The following is a 17,443-nucleotide window of genomic DNA, read 5'->3' as shown; positions in this document are numbered from 1 at the left end:
TAAAATGGGATGATGTTTTATGGGTTCACAAAGATTTACACCCTTTTTATTTTTGTTTTTATTATTATTAAATTTATTTAAAGAAAATGCATCACATAGTTTGCATAACTGATCATAATACATTTGATTCAAATGACCAAAAGTAAAGTTATTAAAAAAATTGAAAATAGAAAGAAAAACTAAAGAGATGGAAAAGAAAGGAAAGAATAAAAAGATCAGTAGCAAGTATATTTTTGAAAATTATTGAATCATCAATGCACTCATTAAAGCATTAGCAGAAATTTTAGTAAACTTTTTTGTTGTTGTTGAATATAAGAGTTAAAGAAATACAGTAAAAACGATGTGATAGTGGCAATAGTTGTTGTTTCCATAGGTCCAGAAAAATGTGGGGAAATGGAAAGGAAAAGCCTTGGTCTAAATACAAGGAGATTTTACCCCTGAAGTACTCTGGCAATAGACCAACTCTGCACTCCAGACATACTAGGTTGCCCAATCCCTGAGTCATTCTCTGTGGTCCCAGTTAAAAATTTTCACACAACCGCTGTTGCTTTTGTCAGGTTAGAGATCCTGGTTTCTGTGCATAATCTACATTGAAGTCGTGATGATGTGGAGAGTACTCTAGTCTCACCTCACCATTAAAGGGCAATGCATAGAGCCCTACCTGAAAGCAGGTTCCCAGACCGCCTGCCCAGGGTGCCAGCCATGTGGGTGGGTCGAGCATTTTAAAGGAGATGAATCCCAGGCCTCCTCATCCTGCATGGGGATGGGGGGAGGGGACTGTTGAACTTCTGGCTTCCAGCATAATTAAGGATCCAAACTTCTTTCTGGGAATGGGAAGCTTTAGCAGGCAACATGGGAACATCATGGCTTCATGCTGTTGGCTTTTTGGCCAAGCTTAAAGGAAGATGTGGCCTCTGGCAGCCCCCACAGCCTTCTCTCTCCTTCCCTCCAGACCCCAGGGTTATCCTAGACCACCTACCTGGGGTGCCAATAATATTTTAGGTACATTAACATAAAACCAGGAGAATTCCCATCACCAAATTGTCCTCCCTTACACATCCATTCCCATCCTACCTCCGATATCCTCCCTCACCCCCCGAGCTGCTAGAATAGGTGGTTCCCTCTGTGCCTAGCTTACTACTTAGTGGTCTTACACCTGTTTGGTCTTGGTACCTCCCTTATTCCCCCCCTCTAACTGGGAGGCGGGACTAGATAGTTCAAGTTATGTGGCTTTGTTTGAAGGAAAGTAATAAACTGGGGTAAAAATCAAATACGCCAAAAATGGGCGGAGTCCTTCTAGAGGCTCTCATCATTGGTTTGAGAGACAAAGGGGAAAAAGAAGGTGAAACACCCCAACAGTACAAAGAGAAGTGTCAAATAAAATATCCAGTGAGCATTCCAACAATAAAGATAAGCACCACATAAAAGCCATGGTCTTGAGATAAAAAACATGGCTGAGCACATAAAGAAAGAAAACAAAAGAAAAATAAATAAAGAAATTAATTAATTAATTAATATAAATGGATACAATCACTTCAATAACCACACCAAAACAAAGAAATCGACAAAAAGTAGATAGATAAATAAAAAAACCTGTTCTGTGCTTTTTGCCTCTTTTTTTCCCTCCTGCACAGGCACAGTAAATATTGGGGTCATTCGAAAAGGAATTCACTTGGCCTAAGAGATACAGGGTTTCTCCACCCTTGGAGTATGTTGTCATGGGATTAACTATAGACTCCATTCAGGTTCATTTATTCTCCACTTGGTGCTTTTGTGATGTTTGGAAGACTTCTGCTCCGTCCTGGGTGATAAAATCAGACCTCTGTATCTAGAGATCTTGGTATCTGCACAGGTCCAGGGGTGGAACTTATGATGAAGCCTTTCTTTGTGGTTCTAGAAGTTCTGTTCCCTCAGTGTCATTTTAAACTATCTTCTGTGGTTGGTGGTCTTGGTCTTGGCACTGATCCTAGGATGGAGCCTAGGCTAGCGTCTTTCGTTATGTTTCCAGAAGACTCAATCCGTTGCAATTGTCTCAGATGGACCTTTGGAACTTGAGATCATGGTTGTTGCGCAGGTCGTAGCTCAAACCCTAGACTAGGGCTTTTTTATTGATCACAGGATACATATAGTCCAGTCGTGTTTCTATCAGCCAGTCATCTGTAAAATGCGATCTTGGCTTTTGGACAGACCAAAGGGTGACAAGTCTTCTGATTTTGTCTTATCGTTAGCTGGTAAGGTAGGATAACCTGCTCTTAGGTCAGGTTGTTCCCATTTTCCTCATTGTCAGGATATCATATTAAAGCTGGCACTTGTTGGTGTCTGAGCAGTATTAAGGATGTCCCGGATGGGATTTGTTTCCTGTAGCTGTCATGAAGAACTTTGTCGTTTCTATGTCTGGGATCCAGGGTTCAAGGCTAGAGAGATGCTGTCTAATCACCTGGGGTCTAAGTTGGGTCCACGTGACATATTTTCAATGTGGTAGATATCCCTGTGTTGTAAGCAAGTATGAGTTCTTATCCCTAGTAGATAAGAATTCATTTTTATAAGTAAGATTTCCCCTTTCTTTACTGTGTCTTTGCAGGGGGGAATGGTGTTACATTATATTGCCGGTGCATTTGGGGGTGGAAAAAGTAGAAAACAAAAACAGGTCACACACCCAAAAAAGATAAAAATAGAAGTAAAAATATACGTGCTCACACATATATATAAAAGGAACAAAGATTTAAAAAAATAAAATAACAAAGTTATTAAAGGAACAAAATGATGCTATAAACTATCTTACATTTGGGGAAAAGCAGGCAAAAAGGTAGTGCAATACAGGTCTTATACTTATGATGGAAGTATAGGTTTCCCCATTGTCTTTTGAGATTTTCTTGTGGTGTGTGGGTTCCCGGGCATCTTTTCATCACACACCCTGAACTTTTTGAGATTGGGAAAAGCTTTACAGCAGGGAGGTCTTGGGAAGAGTTCTTGCTTTGGGGATACTTTTAGAGCTAAGTCTGGTTTCAAGTAACAGTCCATGTTAGGTAGAGTTGGTAAGGGGGCTGTGCAGCTTGAGTCAGCAGGGGAGTTGGTTGCCTTTTCTTGCTGGGGACAAGGTGTGGGTTTAACTGGGTGTCCCTTCGGTTGGATGCTGGGTACTGTTTCGTTGGGGTAGGAGGTCAGTCTTGATGCCTAATAGATGGGAAATAAGGTGGGAAATCTGGATGGGATTGAGGAGTGAAGGGATAGTCAGATTTCCAAAGCGGGGAAAGGGGAAAGTATATGGAAGGGGCAGGAAGAAGAAAAGAGAAAATACATTAAAGAGAAGAAAGGAAGAAGGAAAAAATGAAAGTAGTGAGAAGAGAGGAGGAAAGGGCAAGGGAATGCTAGTTTGCTTGAATGTGTTCAATGAATCGGGCCTGTAGAATGAGTGTGTAGGTCAAAGTTCCTTCTTTGGTGTTCTGGCTGATCACGTGTTTCAAGTCTTAAAAGAAGGTATAACCTAGAGATAAAGTGTATGTTAAAGAGTTTTCTCGGGACATTCTCGTAGTGCAAGCTGGGTGTGGTATCTCGTGTGACTGGGCCCTGAGATGCCATCTTAGTTTGTCCACCCTTTGTATCTAAGAATGCCTGTGGACAGAAAAGCTGAGAGGTTATTTTAAATACAGTAAGATTAGGGCACTAAAATATTGTTATGAGATGTTTTCGTTGGAGTCAGTTATTTCCCATGATATTCTTTACCTGTAATCCTGTATAAGATCCCGAAGCGATTATTATGGGCCTTTGTAGTAGAAGGCTGATTACGTACCTGTTCTCTCTATGCTGCTATTTCTGCTGTTGCTGGTTTCTTTGTGGTATAATGTGTAGTCAAGAGTTTGTGTTGTTCCTCTTTCATGTGTTTTGGGCACGGCTCCCCGGTATATGTTGACTGTTACAGTGTTTGTTGAGTATTAGTTGTATATAAGGTATATGTTCTAGGTGCTTCAGAATAGTGCTATCATTCTGTCTTCAGACTTACTTGTTCATGATAATATGTTCTAGGTCCATCCACATTGCTGTAAAGTCCATGATTGTATCATTTCTGACTCCAATGTAGTATCCATTGTGTATAGATACCACATCTTAGTGATCCACTCATCTGTTGTTGGACATCGAGATGGGTTCCAAGACTTGGCTATTATATTGAGTGCTGCGATAAATAGTGGGGTGCACAGATACTTCGGTATGAATGTCCTTCTGACTTGGGGGTATATGCCTAGGAGAACAATTGCTGGGTCAAATGGCAGCTCAATTCTGAATTCCTTGAGCACTCTCCAGTCTGTTCTCAATAGGGGTTGGACTAGGGGGCATTCCCACCAGCAGTGGAATCTTTCATATTCTTTGAACAGTTATTCTTTAATTTGGCTGATTTGTTCATTCATGGAATTCTTGTATTTGGTGGTCCTGCCCCTCCACTCACTCACTCACTTACTCACCCATCCCGCCCGCCTTCCTGCTCCTGGGACTCATGGCGAACAGGTCTGGCCCCTCCACTCACTCAGTTTGCCGCTTGTATTACTGCTCCTGGGACTGACGGTAAACAGGTTCAGTCCCTTAACTCACTTGGCTTGCCCACCTTCCTGCTCCTAGGACCAGTAGCGAACAGGTCCGGCCCCTCACCTCACTCGGCCCGCCTGCCTTCCTTCTCCTGGGACTGGCGGGGAATAGGTCCGGCTCCTCTCCTCACTCGACCCACCCCCCCCTTCCTGCTCTTGGGACCTGCAGCAAACAGCTCCGGCCCCTCCACTTACTCACTCACTCAGTCCACTCGCCTTCCTGCTCCTGGGTCTCATGGCGAACAGGTCCAGCCCCTCCATTCACTCACACTGCCTGCATGTCTTCCTGCTCCTAGGATTGATGGCAAACAGGTCCAGTCCCTCAACTCACTCGGCCCACCTGCCTTCCTGCTCCTGGGGCCATTGGGGAACAGGTCCAGCCCCTCCACTCACTCACTCACTCACTCACTCACTCACTCACTCACTCACTCACTGCATGCCTTTTTGCTCCTGGGACCAGCGGCAAATAGCTTTTTTTTTAGTTTTTATAGTCAAAGTGTGTGTGTGTGTGTGTGTGTGTGTGTGTGTGTTTGTATGTGTATAAAATCAGGAGCACCACTTTGATCTGTGATTTGGTCTTGTGGAGTCTGGAAAAATGGCTCCCACCGGTTCCATATCAGGAAATGTCCTCGTGCAAGGACTTCTCAGAAACCGAGTTCTGGTAGCAAGCAAATGTCCACAGTGAAGGGAGGTGGAGGAAAGGCGGCCGCTTTGAGTGGATCAATAACAACAGAGTATTGGTTTCTTCTCAGGCTGAGAGTGGATAATCTTTTCACTTTGGGAGCTGGTTGACAGCTGGTTTGGGTGGGGATAATGATCTGCTTCATGAGGAGCCAAGAACTGAGGGTAAAAGGTTAAAATATGGGGAAATATAAGGTGGGGGTAAGGGTGTGAAGGACTAGAAATAATCTTGTAAGGTGGTAAGCCAAGGGGGAAAGGACAGTATACAACATAGGTATGGCGGACCTGTACTCTCATGTGCATACATCATCAGAGACTAAGAATAGACCCATGGGTTACAGACAAAGTACTGACAGCAATGAAATGGGACAGAATGCTTAAAAAAATAAAATAAGAAAAAGATGCGAAGTCTGAATAAAAATTTTCCATGTTCTATGTTCTAGGCCAGTCATACTTGGTGAGAGTAGACAACACTAAAGAATTATATTGTGATTAGATTGCATTAGAGGATGATATGTCTTCTGATTTCATCTTACTGTTAGGTGATGAGCTAGGGAAACTCACTTTTAGATCAAGTTGCTGCCATTTTCTCATTGTCAAAATGTTTTATCAAAACTGGTGCAAGTTGGTGTCAGAGCAGTATTAGGAATTTTCCAGGGGGGGGGGGTTGGTTCCTGGTACTGTTGCAGGGAACTGTGTCGTACCAAGCAGAAACAAAACTGGTGAGGTTAAAGAATAAATAAATATATATGCATAAAAAATAGAAGACATAGGGGCTGGAGCAATGGCAGGGAGTGTTAAGGTGTCTGCCTTGCAGGTGCTAGCCTAGTACAGACTGCTGTTTGACCTCTCAGCATCCTATATGGTACCCAAGCCAGGAGCAGTTTCTGAGTGCATAGCCAGGAATAACCCCTGAGTGTCACCGGGTACAGACCAAAAAATAAAATAAAATAAATAGGGGCCCGGAGAGATAGCATGGAGGTAAGGCGTTTGCCTTTCATGCAGAAGGTCATCGGTTCAAATCCCGGTGTCCCATATGGTCCCCCGTGCCTGCCAGGAGCAATTTCTGAGCATGGAGCCAGGAGTAACCCCTGAGCACTGCCGGGTGTGACCCAAAAAACACACACACAAAAAAAAATAAATAAAATAAAATAAAATAAATAAATAAAAATTTAAAAAAATAATAAAAATAAATTTGAAAAAATAAAGTAATTAAGAAATAAGTGATGGAGGAAGCTACCTTTATATTTTAAAATAAACTCTCTAAGAGGTATTATTATAGAGGTTTTAAACATATAGAGGAAATATAGTCATCCCCAGTAAGTCTTTTTAGATATTCTTTTGTGAAAGCCAGGCACATTTTCATCCCACACCGTGGTCTTGTTGAGTTTTAGAAATGATTTGCAGCATTATGGGATCAGGCATTGTCCTTGAGCTAGAGGGTCCTACTGGAGCTGAATCCGGTAGCATGCAACATTTCACATTTGGGGGGTGGAGAGGGTGAGAAGAAGAGCCACATAGCATGAGTCATAAGGAGTGTCAGTTGTAGTTTTTTGCAGGGGCACAATATGTAGGGCTGAGGGTGGCCTTTTGGATTGGGATCTGGGTGGAAGTTTATTGGAGCAGGAGGTTGGTCTCAATACCTAATGGGTTAAGAACTGAGGATATATAGAGCTAACTAATGGGACAGGATTGGGGATAGAAGATAGAAGGGTTTCTGAAGGAGGGAGCATGGATAATGTATTAGAGGGGCTATATACACTATAGGCATGGATTGTTTACCATTTACGTTTAACAATCAGAGAGGAATCCACTTTATACAAACTAGAGCCCACATATAAACAGGCATTAGAGATCTATTCTTAAATTGTTGTTGGAGGCCTGACCCTCTTAAAAAAATACTTGAATTATGAAAAGATAAATAATTAACTAAGATTAGATTAGGAGAGAAAGGGAAAACAGAAGAGAAAAGAGAAAGGAAAGATAAGCAAACACAGTAAAAATAAGTTATAAAATAAATATATTGGGTCTGTGTGTCTGAGTTGAATGATTTTTCTAATTTCTAGGCACTTCATTAATGACGGGGTGGGCTTTGCTAAGTGAATGTTTCAGGGTTAGATACTGGCCAGAGCATTTTAAGATAAGGATAGTTTTCACATCTAGAGTACTAAGCAATATGGTAGTGAGGGCTGTAAGAGGAGGGTACCCTATGAAGTATTGTCCAGTGCATTTTATGTATCAAAGTTCCTTTACTAAAGAGAAACTGCCAGTGTGAGCTTCATTTAACATAGATTGAGGGGCCAGAGCGGTGGCACATTGGTAAGGTGTTTGCCTTGCATCCAGCTGCCCTAGGACAGACCATAGTTCAATCCCTCAGCAGTCCCCCAAGCCAGGGGAGAGTTATGCACCCATAGCCAGGAATAACCCCTGAGCATCATCGGGAGTAGCCCAAAAACCAAAAAAAATTTTGATTGAATTGATGAAGAGGAAGATGGAAGGAGAGAAAGAAAGAAGTAGAAAAAGAGAAAAAAAAGGACTAAAAGGAAAACAGTAATTTTCAGAAAAGGTATTCGGTGAGTGAGACCTGTAACATAAATCTGTGGTGTGCATTTGACTGTTTTTGATCATTCAGTGGTCTGAATGATCATATGCTTTAGGTCTTAATAGATGACGTAAAACAAAAAAGGAAATGGGTAAATTGGACTATTTTATCAAGACATTGTCATAATCAGCATTGTGTATGGTATCTTGTATGATTGAGCACCAATGTGTCTACGATATGTTTCCAAGAATCACTGTGGACAAAGAAGCTGAAGGGTTATTTTATACCTGATAAAAATTAAGGCATTAAAACATATTTCTAGTAATTACTACAGCAGAAGTCTCTGAGATACAATCATATTCTATACCAGTATTTGTGTATAATACATTAGGATAGTATTATAAGCCTTTGAAGTTAGAAGTTGATTGTATACCTCTTCACTCCAAACTGCTGTTTCTATTGTTGATGGTTTCTCTATGGTATAATGGATAGTCAAGGCTTTGTGTTGCCCCTCTTCCGCTTGATTTGAACACTTTTTGCTATATGCTGACACCTATGGTGTTTGAAGTTTCTACCCTTTAGACCATTGTGATTCTTCATGGAGTATTATATATGTATATATAATATATATGGTATATATTCTAAATACCTCAGGTAAATGCTATTATTCTGTATTTATCTTTCTTCTTTTGGTTTACATCATTTAACATAATATTTTCTAGATCCATCCATGTTGCTCCAAAATCCATGACTGTATTATTTTTAACTGCTATGTAATATCCCATTGTGTATAAGAACCACATCTTTATTATCCACTCATGTGTTGTTGGAATCAAGCTTGATTCCAAATTTTGGTGTTTGTGCTGATTGCTGCAATAAATAGTTGAGTGCATACATATTTCGGGATGAATTTCCTTCTGTCTTGGGGATAGATACTCAGGAGTGCGAATGCTGGTCATCTCAATTCTGAGTTTATGAGCACCCTCCATACTGTTTTTCATAGGGGTTGTACCAGGTAGCATTCCCACCAGCAGTGGATAGGAGATTCTTTCTTACCACATCCCTGCCAACAGAGATTGATGTGTGCCATCCTCACTGGTGGAAGGTGGTACCTCATTGTTGTTAACTTGAATTTCCCTAATGATGAGTGATGGTGAGCATGTTTTCATGTGTCTGTTGGCCATCTTTTAGTCTTCCTCATAGAAGTGTCTATTCATTTCTTCTACCATTTTTTAATAACAGTATTAGGCTATATGGAACTAACCTTTCTGAGTATTTTGTATATCTTATATACAAATCCTTTAACTGATATATTGAATGCAAATTTATAGTTTCATAAAGTCCCATTTATTTAGGTTTTATGCTCTTACTCTTGACTTTGTCATTCTATCATCAAAGAATTTTTTGATGTATAAGTTTTGAACTGTTCTTCCTATTTTTTCCTCAATGAACCTTATAGATTTGGGTCTGATTACAAGGGTTTAATCTATGTTGTGTTGACTTTTGTGTAAGCTTTGAGGTATGGATCAATCTTTAATTTTTTACAAGTTGTTATCCAGTGTTCCAACACCATTTGTTGAAGAGACTGTCTTTGTTCCATTTCAAGTTCTTGGATCCTTTATCAAATATTAGTTGACTGTATATTTGGGGGTATGATACTGGATATTCTATTTTGACCCATTGATCTGAGACTTTGTTTTTGTTCCAATACCATGCTGTTGTGTTCACCATGGCTTTTATAATAACACTTTAGGGTAGGCAAAGAATTGCCACCCTGTTTTTTTTTGTTTTTTTTTTTTGTTTGTTTTTTTGTTTTTTGTTTTTTCAGAATGTATTTGGCTAATCTGGGCTTCTTATGCTTCCATATGAACTTTATAATTGATTTTTCTAATTCCTTAAAAAGTGATGTCTGAATTTGGATAGGATTGCATTGAATCAATATAGTAGTTTAGGTAAGATAGTCATTTTTGATTATGTTGATTCATCCTACTCATCAGTATGGGATGTTCTTACATTTCCTTACGTTCTCTTCAATTTCTTTCTGGAGCATTTTGAAGTTTTCATGGTATAGTTCCTTCACTTCTCTTGTCAGGTTGATTTCTAGTTACTTCATATTTTGGACATTATTTTAAATGGGAATCTAGTCTTTAATCTCTTTCTCCTCTGCTGCGTTATTTGTATAGAGGAATGCTACTGACTTGTGTATTGACTTTGTAGCCAGCACTTTGCTGTACTGGTTTATTGTTTCTAGGATTTTTACTGTGGACTCTTTAGGGGTTTTGTTGTATAGTATCATATTACCTGCAAAAAGAGATAGTTTTACTTCCTCTTTCCCTATTTGGACTCCTTTGATTCTTGTTTCTTGTCTGATTGCTATTGCTAAGTCTTCTAGAACTATGTTGAATAAGACTAGATAGTCGTGCCTAATCTCTAACCTTAGTAGAAATGCTTTCAATTTTCACCATTAAGGATAATGTTGGCTATGGTCTTTTTATAGATAGCTGTAACTATCTTGAGGAAGGTTCCTTCCAACCCTATTTTGCTGTTTTCATCATGAATGGGTATTGGATTTTACATCGATTGATATGATCATGTGGTTTTTATCTTTCTTGTTGTTGATGTGGTCTATGATGTTGATTGATTTGCATATATTGAACTATCCTTGCATCCCTGGATGAAACCCACTTGGTTGTGGTGTATAATTTTTTTAAATGTATTGTTGGGTTCTGTTTGCTAGGATTTTGCTAAGGATCTTGGCATCCATGTTCATTAGTGAGATTGCTTTATAGTTTTCTTTCTTGCTGCTGTCATTGTTAGCTTTGTGGATGGGTGTGATATTAGCCTCATAAAAAGAGTGAAGGAGGTTTCCTGTTTTTTTCAATATTTTGGAAGAGCTTGAGGATCTGTGGTAATTCAGCTGTAAAACCATCTGGTCCTGTATTTTTGTTTTTGGGGATTGCCTTAATTACTGTTTCAATTTCCTTACATTTAATTGGCTTGTTTAGGCTTTCTACTTATTAAGTCTTGGAAGATGATATTTTTCTGAAACCTGTCGATTTCTTCTTATTTCTGTAATTTAACTGAGTACAGTTGTTCATAATAAGCCCTCATTTTATCTTCAATTTATTGAGTTTCTGTTGTAATCTCTACCTTTTCATTTGTGATCTGATTTATTTGGGTGTTTTACCTTTGTGAAGGGGAAGGGGGATTGCCAGTGGTCTGTCTATCTTCTTTATTCTTTCAATGAACCAGCTCCTGGTTTTATTGATTTATTTTTATTATTTTCTTTGTTTCTATATTATTTATTTCTGCTCTGGTTTTTATTATTGTCTTCTGCCTGTATTTGGGTTTCTTTGCTGCTGGTTTTCCAGATCCTTTCTTTAGGTGTCCCTTTAAGTTGTTACTTTTGTAATTTTGCTCTTTTCTAAGGAGACCTATATTGATATGAATTTCCTTCTAATTACTGCTTTTGGTGTGTCCCACAATTTTTGACTATTTGTCTCTTTATTATCATTCATCTCAAGGATTCTTTATTTCATAATTTCATCTTTGATCCTGCTATTAAGAAGCATGTTGTTTAATCTCCAGGTGCTGGATTTTCCCCACACCTTCTTTTTGCAGTCAGTCTTGATCTCTGTAACATTTGATCTGACAGAGTGCTTCTTATGATCCTTATGTTTGTGACTTTTTGTAAGTTAGATTTATATCTTAAGGTGTGGTCTATTCTAGAGAAGGTCCCATGTGTATTTGTGAAGAATGTGTATTTTGCTTTCTGCGGTGGAGGGCCCTGTATGGGTCCATTAACCCTAGGTCTTCTAGTTTCTCATTTAGTGCTCTTATCTCTTTTCTAGTTTTCTGCCTAGTTGGTCTATAAAGTGGTGATAGTGATATGTTGACCTCTCCTACTATTGTCACATTTCCTTCCATATGTTTCTCCAGGTCTGCTAGCAGAGAGACGCCTTACATATTTTGCTGACTCTACATTTGGTTCATAAATGTTGAACAGAGTTAATACTTTTTGGACTAATGTTCCCCTGATCAATAACTAGTGACCCTTTTTGTCTCTGAGCACTTTCTTGAGGTTTAATGTAATTTGGTCTGATATAAGAATGGCTGTTATGCTTTTTTCCCCATTGGTTTGAATAATTGATTTCCACCCTTTGATCCAAAGTCTATTTTCCTAGGTGTGTTTCTTGAAGACAGCAGATATCTGGTTTTTGTTTTCTGATCCAACCCTCCCACGTTGTGTCTTTTACTGGGGAAGTTTAGTGTACTGACATTTAAGGAGATTATTGACAGAGAGGGTTGTTGTGACATTATGTTGTGTAAAGTTGTTGTTGTTGTTGTTACAATTTGGTGTTTGGATTGTGTAGTTTATCTTTGAGTAGTTCATTTAGAGACGGTTTGTTTAGTGCCAATACTGTGAGTTCTTTTTTTGTCTTATAATGTTTTTAGTCTTCCTTCCCATATGAATAAAATTTTTACTAGGTAGTGGGCTCCAGGTTGGAAGTTTTTCTCATTCAGTAGTTCAAATATGTCATTCCACTGTCTTCTTGCTTGAATCGTTTCAAATGGGAGATCTGGTTTGATTCTTATGTTCCATCTTTTGTAGTTGAGGTCTTTTTTCTCCCTTATTCCTTTAAAGAATTCATCTTTCTCTTTGTTTTTAGCCATTTGGATTACAATATGTCTTGGTGTTGGTCTATTAGGGTTTATTTTATTAGGAACTTTTTATTTTACCTCTTGGATGTGTTCAGGTTTCTCTTTCCAGCGGTTTGGAAAATTTTCTGCTATTATTCCCCCTCACTACTTGTTCTTCCCTATCCCTTTTCCCTCCTTTCCTTTTTTTCCCTCTGGTATTCCTACAATTTGTAAATTATTTCTTTTGTCTTTCTTCATTAAGTACCTCATATTATCTTCTAATGTTTTGCCTCTCTTTTCTTTGTTGACTTTTTTTTTTTTTTTTGCTGGCTTGATTTTTTTCCTCAAGTTCATTCATGTGTTTCTCTGTCTGCTATTGTGGCTTGCTAGCATATTTTTTAGTTCTCTCAGTTCTGTTTTTATGGACTCTCTTATTTTCTGATAGAGTTCTACTTTGATTTGTTTGAACTGTTTATGGATTTCATAATTTCTTTTTTAGTGATTCTTTCAATGTCATTGCTAGTTCATTAAATGCTTATGTCCTCATCTATAAAGTTGTTCCATTTTGGGGGACTTGGGAATCTATTAGGATTTCTCTCTGTGTCCCCAGCTGCTGGTGTTTTACTTAGTTTACCTATTGTTCTTTGCATAGGGTGCTTTAGGCTTTTTTCTTTAAATTGTCTGTTTGGTTGTATACATGTGATTGGAGGTAGATCTGTTTTATGTCTTAATTTCTCGGGGCAAATGTGTTTACCCAAGTATTGTAGAGGTGTTAGAGTCTTTTTTTTTTAGGTTTTGAGTCTATATATTTTAAAGAGAGAAAGCAGTTGGGTCTACTCTGCTTAGGACTGTTTGGTGTAGTCTAAAGTGTCAGCAGGGTTTGTAGGGCAGCGACAGGGTGTGTGACCAGGGTGTGTATATACAGCCTAGCGGATGTGGAGGCACAGTGATTGTGTCCTCCGAAGGTCCTTTTTGTGCATGTCCTACCAAGATCAGATTTTTCTTATCTGTTCCCTGGTTGTCACAGTCACCCTCTCCCCAGAGGTATAGGGACCAAGGCACCGAGATGGTGTCCCCTGTGCATTTCTCCCTGCCTTCCTGGGCAAGTTTGCTTCTGTCTGTGTTGCAAGTCAGCCCCTGAAGAGGTTGACTGATGGAGGGATGGAGGATGAGGTCTTTCCCCTTCAGCTCAAAGCACACATCTGCCACCCTTTTCAGCCGGCAGTTCTGAGGTGAAGTGGCGGGTAAATAGCTCACAGTCAGTCAGGCTTGTGGAAATATTACCTTTATTCAGTGGACAAGACTGAAGTCCAAAGCCTCAGCATCAGTTCCAGCCAAAAAGCCCCTCGTTTTCCACAGACCCTTGTTTTTATCCCTCAGAATCAGGTACCACCCAATGGTGGGATCAGATACCACCCAATGGTGGGAGCAGAATCAGGTATCACCCTAAAGTGGGGGCATAATGCCAGGTCACACCCTAGGGTAGGGCACAATCACAATCACGGTAGGGTCAGTAACCTAATAATCCCATAAAATGTTTACATACACAACAATTCCCCCATTTGTTTTTAGTAAACAAACAATATTGTCTACAATTATTAAAGGAAAAACTAGTCAATAATAAAAGAGCGGCTGTTTGCATAAGCACATCACAGGAAAATGTAAAGAAAAACTTCTAACCTAAACACAGGTGTCTAAAACCAAAACATGTATCAAGGAATCAACTACAAGCTCCTGCGAAGATAAATCTAAGACTTACATAGATCCTTCGAAGAGACGCCAGAAAGGTTGTGTAGCAGGCGAGAAGAAGTACCTTTTATTTATTTGTTGTTGTTGTTTGTTTTTGGTATTAGGTTTTTGGGTCACACCTGGCAGTGCTCAGGAGTTACTCCTGGCTCCATGCTCAGAAATCGCTCCTGGCAGATACCGGGATTCGAACCAATGAACTTCTGCATGAAAGGCAAACACCTTATCTTCATACTATCTCTCCGGACCTATTTTCATTCAAGTCCAGGTAGACCAGAAAGCCCATCTTTGAGGGCATTGAATAAGGCCCTTATTTTGGAGGAAGAAGCATATACCCCCTACACAGTGGGGGGCCACTGCAATGATGATCAATAAGCTTCTGAACTTAATTCAAGTTCTTAATCCAGGCTGAAGTCTATATGATGTTCGAAATTGATGTACCAATACGGTCGATTATTTAGAGATGGGAGCTTAAGTCACAAATCAAAACAAAATGTTTAAGGCAAGACCCTCCTTGTGTAAATAAACAACTTGAGGATCCATCCAAAATGAATGGAACCTCCTATAAACCTAGTATTTTGCCTATGATGTGCCCACACAAAAAATCCTGAGAACTGACAAAAATATCATTTAGGAAATTATAGACAACAATATCTAACCCACTAACCTAAAGTCAAGAAAGCAAAACCCTACTGTAATACAACATCAATTCCTAAGATTAAAAACTAAAACAGAAAAATATTAATTACAATAGTCAAAAGAAATGTAGTACCAAATATAAATTCAAAGGATTACAATTATAAGAAAAATACAAAAGGTGAAATTTCTACAGAGTCCAATGCCAATCTGTAAAGATGAGGGGTCTGGAACTCCGAAACGATTGACAAAAGACACTTGATGGGTCTGGAAAAGCAGGTTGAAGCCTGGTACAGAAGATAACATCAAGCTGAATGAAGAAGGAAGGCCAGTACAGTCATCCATGTGTTGGGGCATCACCAAGCATTACATCATTACCATCATGAGTTGGTTGGGCTTCTGCATTTCCTTTGGGATCCGTGCAATCTTGGGGTAGCCATTGTAGAAATGGTCAACAATAGCACTGTGTATGTGAATGGAAAACCAGAAATTTAGATAGCACAGTTTAACTGTGGTTAACAGAGACTGTGGTCTTATCCATGGATCTTTTCTCTGGGGTTATATTGTGACACAAATTCCAGGTGGCTTCATTTCCAACAAGTTTGCAGCAAACATGGTACAAAACTCCAACAGTCATGGATTTCTTCCTCAGGCCGAGATCAGGAGGCTTGTAGTTGTGGGTGAAGGAGATGAATTGCACATGTGAAGGGAATCCTAAAAATTAAATTTTAATGACTAGGAAGAGAGAAGGAAAGACAAGGAAGACTTAATTGGGGAAGATAAAGTTAGGAAAAAGGGAACTATATACAAAATATGCAAAACAGACAGACACTGAACAAGACATACACATACATACTTCAAAAAAAATATGGCCATAGCACTCATTCATACCAAAAAATATTTGTTGGAAAGGATCCAAAATAGAGCAAAAGAAAAAAAAATTAGCTAAATCAACTAAAAGTGCTTTAAAATGTAATAGCTGGCAACTATTTAGATGAATCATTTCAAATTAAAAAAAAATTTAATGGCAGAGCAGATGTGAAAGAGAATTTCATAATACAAACATGGAAAACTCTACTATAAGTGTATAACAATATATATACAAAGTTATTGTATAACAGTAACTCTATGATAGCCAATCATAGGTGAGAAGCACTATGAAGAAAGTCTACCTAAAATTATTATGTCAGTGTCTTAAAACCTAAATTGAGGGGAATAAAGCAATGATGTTAAAATAAAAAGAGTAAAAGTCGTTAAATGAGTATATCTTGCTACATCTCACTCAGGAAGGACACACACTAACGTGTAGTGCTCTCCTGAAAAAGGAATTATTTGCCAAAAAGGCCTGGCTAGCTCAGTCGGTAGAGCATGAGACTCTTAATCTCAGGGTCGTGGGTTCGTGCCCCACATTGGGCGCCAATTGCTGTGAGCCAAATCTGTTTGCAAGACGCCAGCGCCTGCAAACGGGTCCTTCGTGGAGTTCGGGAAAAAATCCACGGGAGAAGGTGGGCACGCAGAACGATGAACGACAGAAAATATGTTGTAGAAATGAATGAAACCACACAGATAGTATGGGGACTCGCGTCTACAATGCTGAGACCGAGACAATTTTATTTTTCGAACTGGGCTGCTTTTAACTTTGAGGTCTGGAATGCAGGAATGCAAATTCTTGACTTCAAAGATTACTGGGGAAAGAAAGGAAGAAATCCTGGCTAGAATTAGCATCTAAAAAAACCGATACTGAAGGTGAAAAGGGGAGTTTCTGTATTTTGGGTAAGGAGGGGGAAACAGGTAAATTTTCAGGAAGCGAGAGAAATATTTTAGTGTTTTAGAGGAAAAGTGAAAATTGCTTATTTTGAGTAGACAGTGAAAATTACTCTGTTTAGAGTAGACAGAGCAAAAAGTGAAAATTACTTCACTCATGAGCTAAGTTGAAAAAACCTGTTCTTGGCGCCAAGGGAGTTTTGAAAAAACCTTATCTTGGCACCAAGGGAGTTAGGACAGTGGGTGACTTAATTTGGGGGGATTTGATACTGTGCTTCTTTGTTAACAAGAATTATTAAGGCCTGATTTTTATAATGGTCAAAAAATAGAGAGATAGCTACAGTCACGTTTGGAATTATAATCAAACAATCCACGCGAAGGGTCAAGTGATTTTGACTTCTCTAAGCGGGCCTTTTTGGCAAATAATTCCTTTTTCAGGAGAGCACTACACGTTAGTGTGTGTCCTTCCTGAGTGGGCTCATCCGCCCAGCAGGGGACCCCCCTCCACGAGCTGCCATCTACAGCAAAGAGAAGGCGGAGACGCAGCATGAGATGACTACGACGAAGAATCCAGAGACAAAATCGCAATCTCCAGCAGTTGACGACACCTGTTCTTCCAACTTGGACCCAGCTCATGGCCTTACTGAATGAAGCCAAGCAACTCGCAGCCGCCTCCCTGGGACCTTCAACCCCGGAGACTTTGTTCCTTGCTATGTTGTCTATTCTATTAAATTCAGCTCCCCAACCCCCAGCTCCCCAACCCCCTGCTGCTAGCACCGAACAAACAGGGACGGGGGAGGGCGGTAATAACCACAGCCAGGAAGCTCTCTCTCTCTCGCTTCTGCACTCTATCTCT

At 39.5% G+C, this 17,443-nt stretch overlaps 1 protein-coding gene and 1 non-coding gene across 2 annotated transcripts in view; both read left to right on the top strand.

Moving 5' to 3' along the window:
• Positions 1–17,443, top strand: part of TMTC2 (transmembrane O-mannosyltransferase targeting cadherins 2) — a 587,133-nt gene that overhangs the window by 314,203 nt on the left and 255,487 nt on the right. The window lies entirely within an intron of this gene.
• Positions 16,167–16,239, top strand: TRNAK-CUU (transfer RNA lysine (anticodon CUU)). The gene has a single exon. It is a non-coding gene; the product is annotated as a tRNA-Lys (tRNA).

The sequence above is a fragment of the Suncus etruscus genome, chromosome 11 (assembly GCF_024139225.1).
Source record: "Suncus etruscus isolate mSunEtr1 chromosome 11, mSunEtr1.pri.cur, whole genome shotgun sequence".
Classification (NCBI taxonomy): Eukaryota; Metazoa; Chordata; class Mammalia; order Eulipotyphla; family Soricidae; genus Suncus; species Suncus etruscus.
The sequence above is the reverse complement of the archived record's forward strand: the minus strand, read 5'-3'. Positions and strand labels throughout refer to the sequence as shown.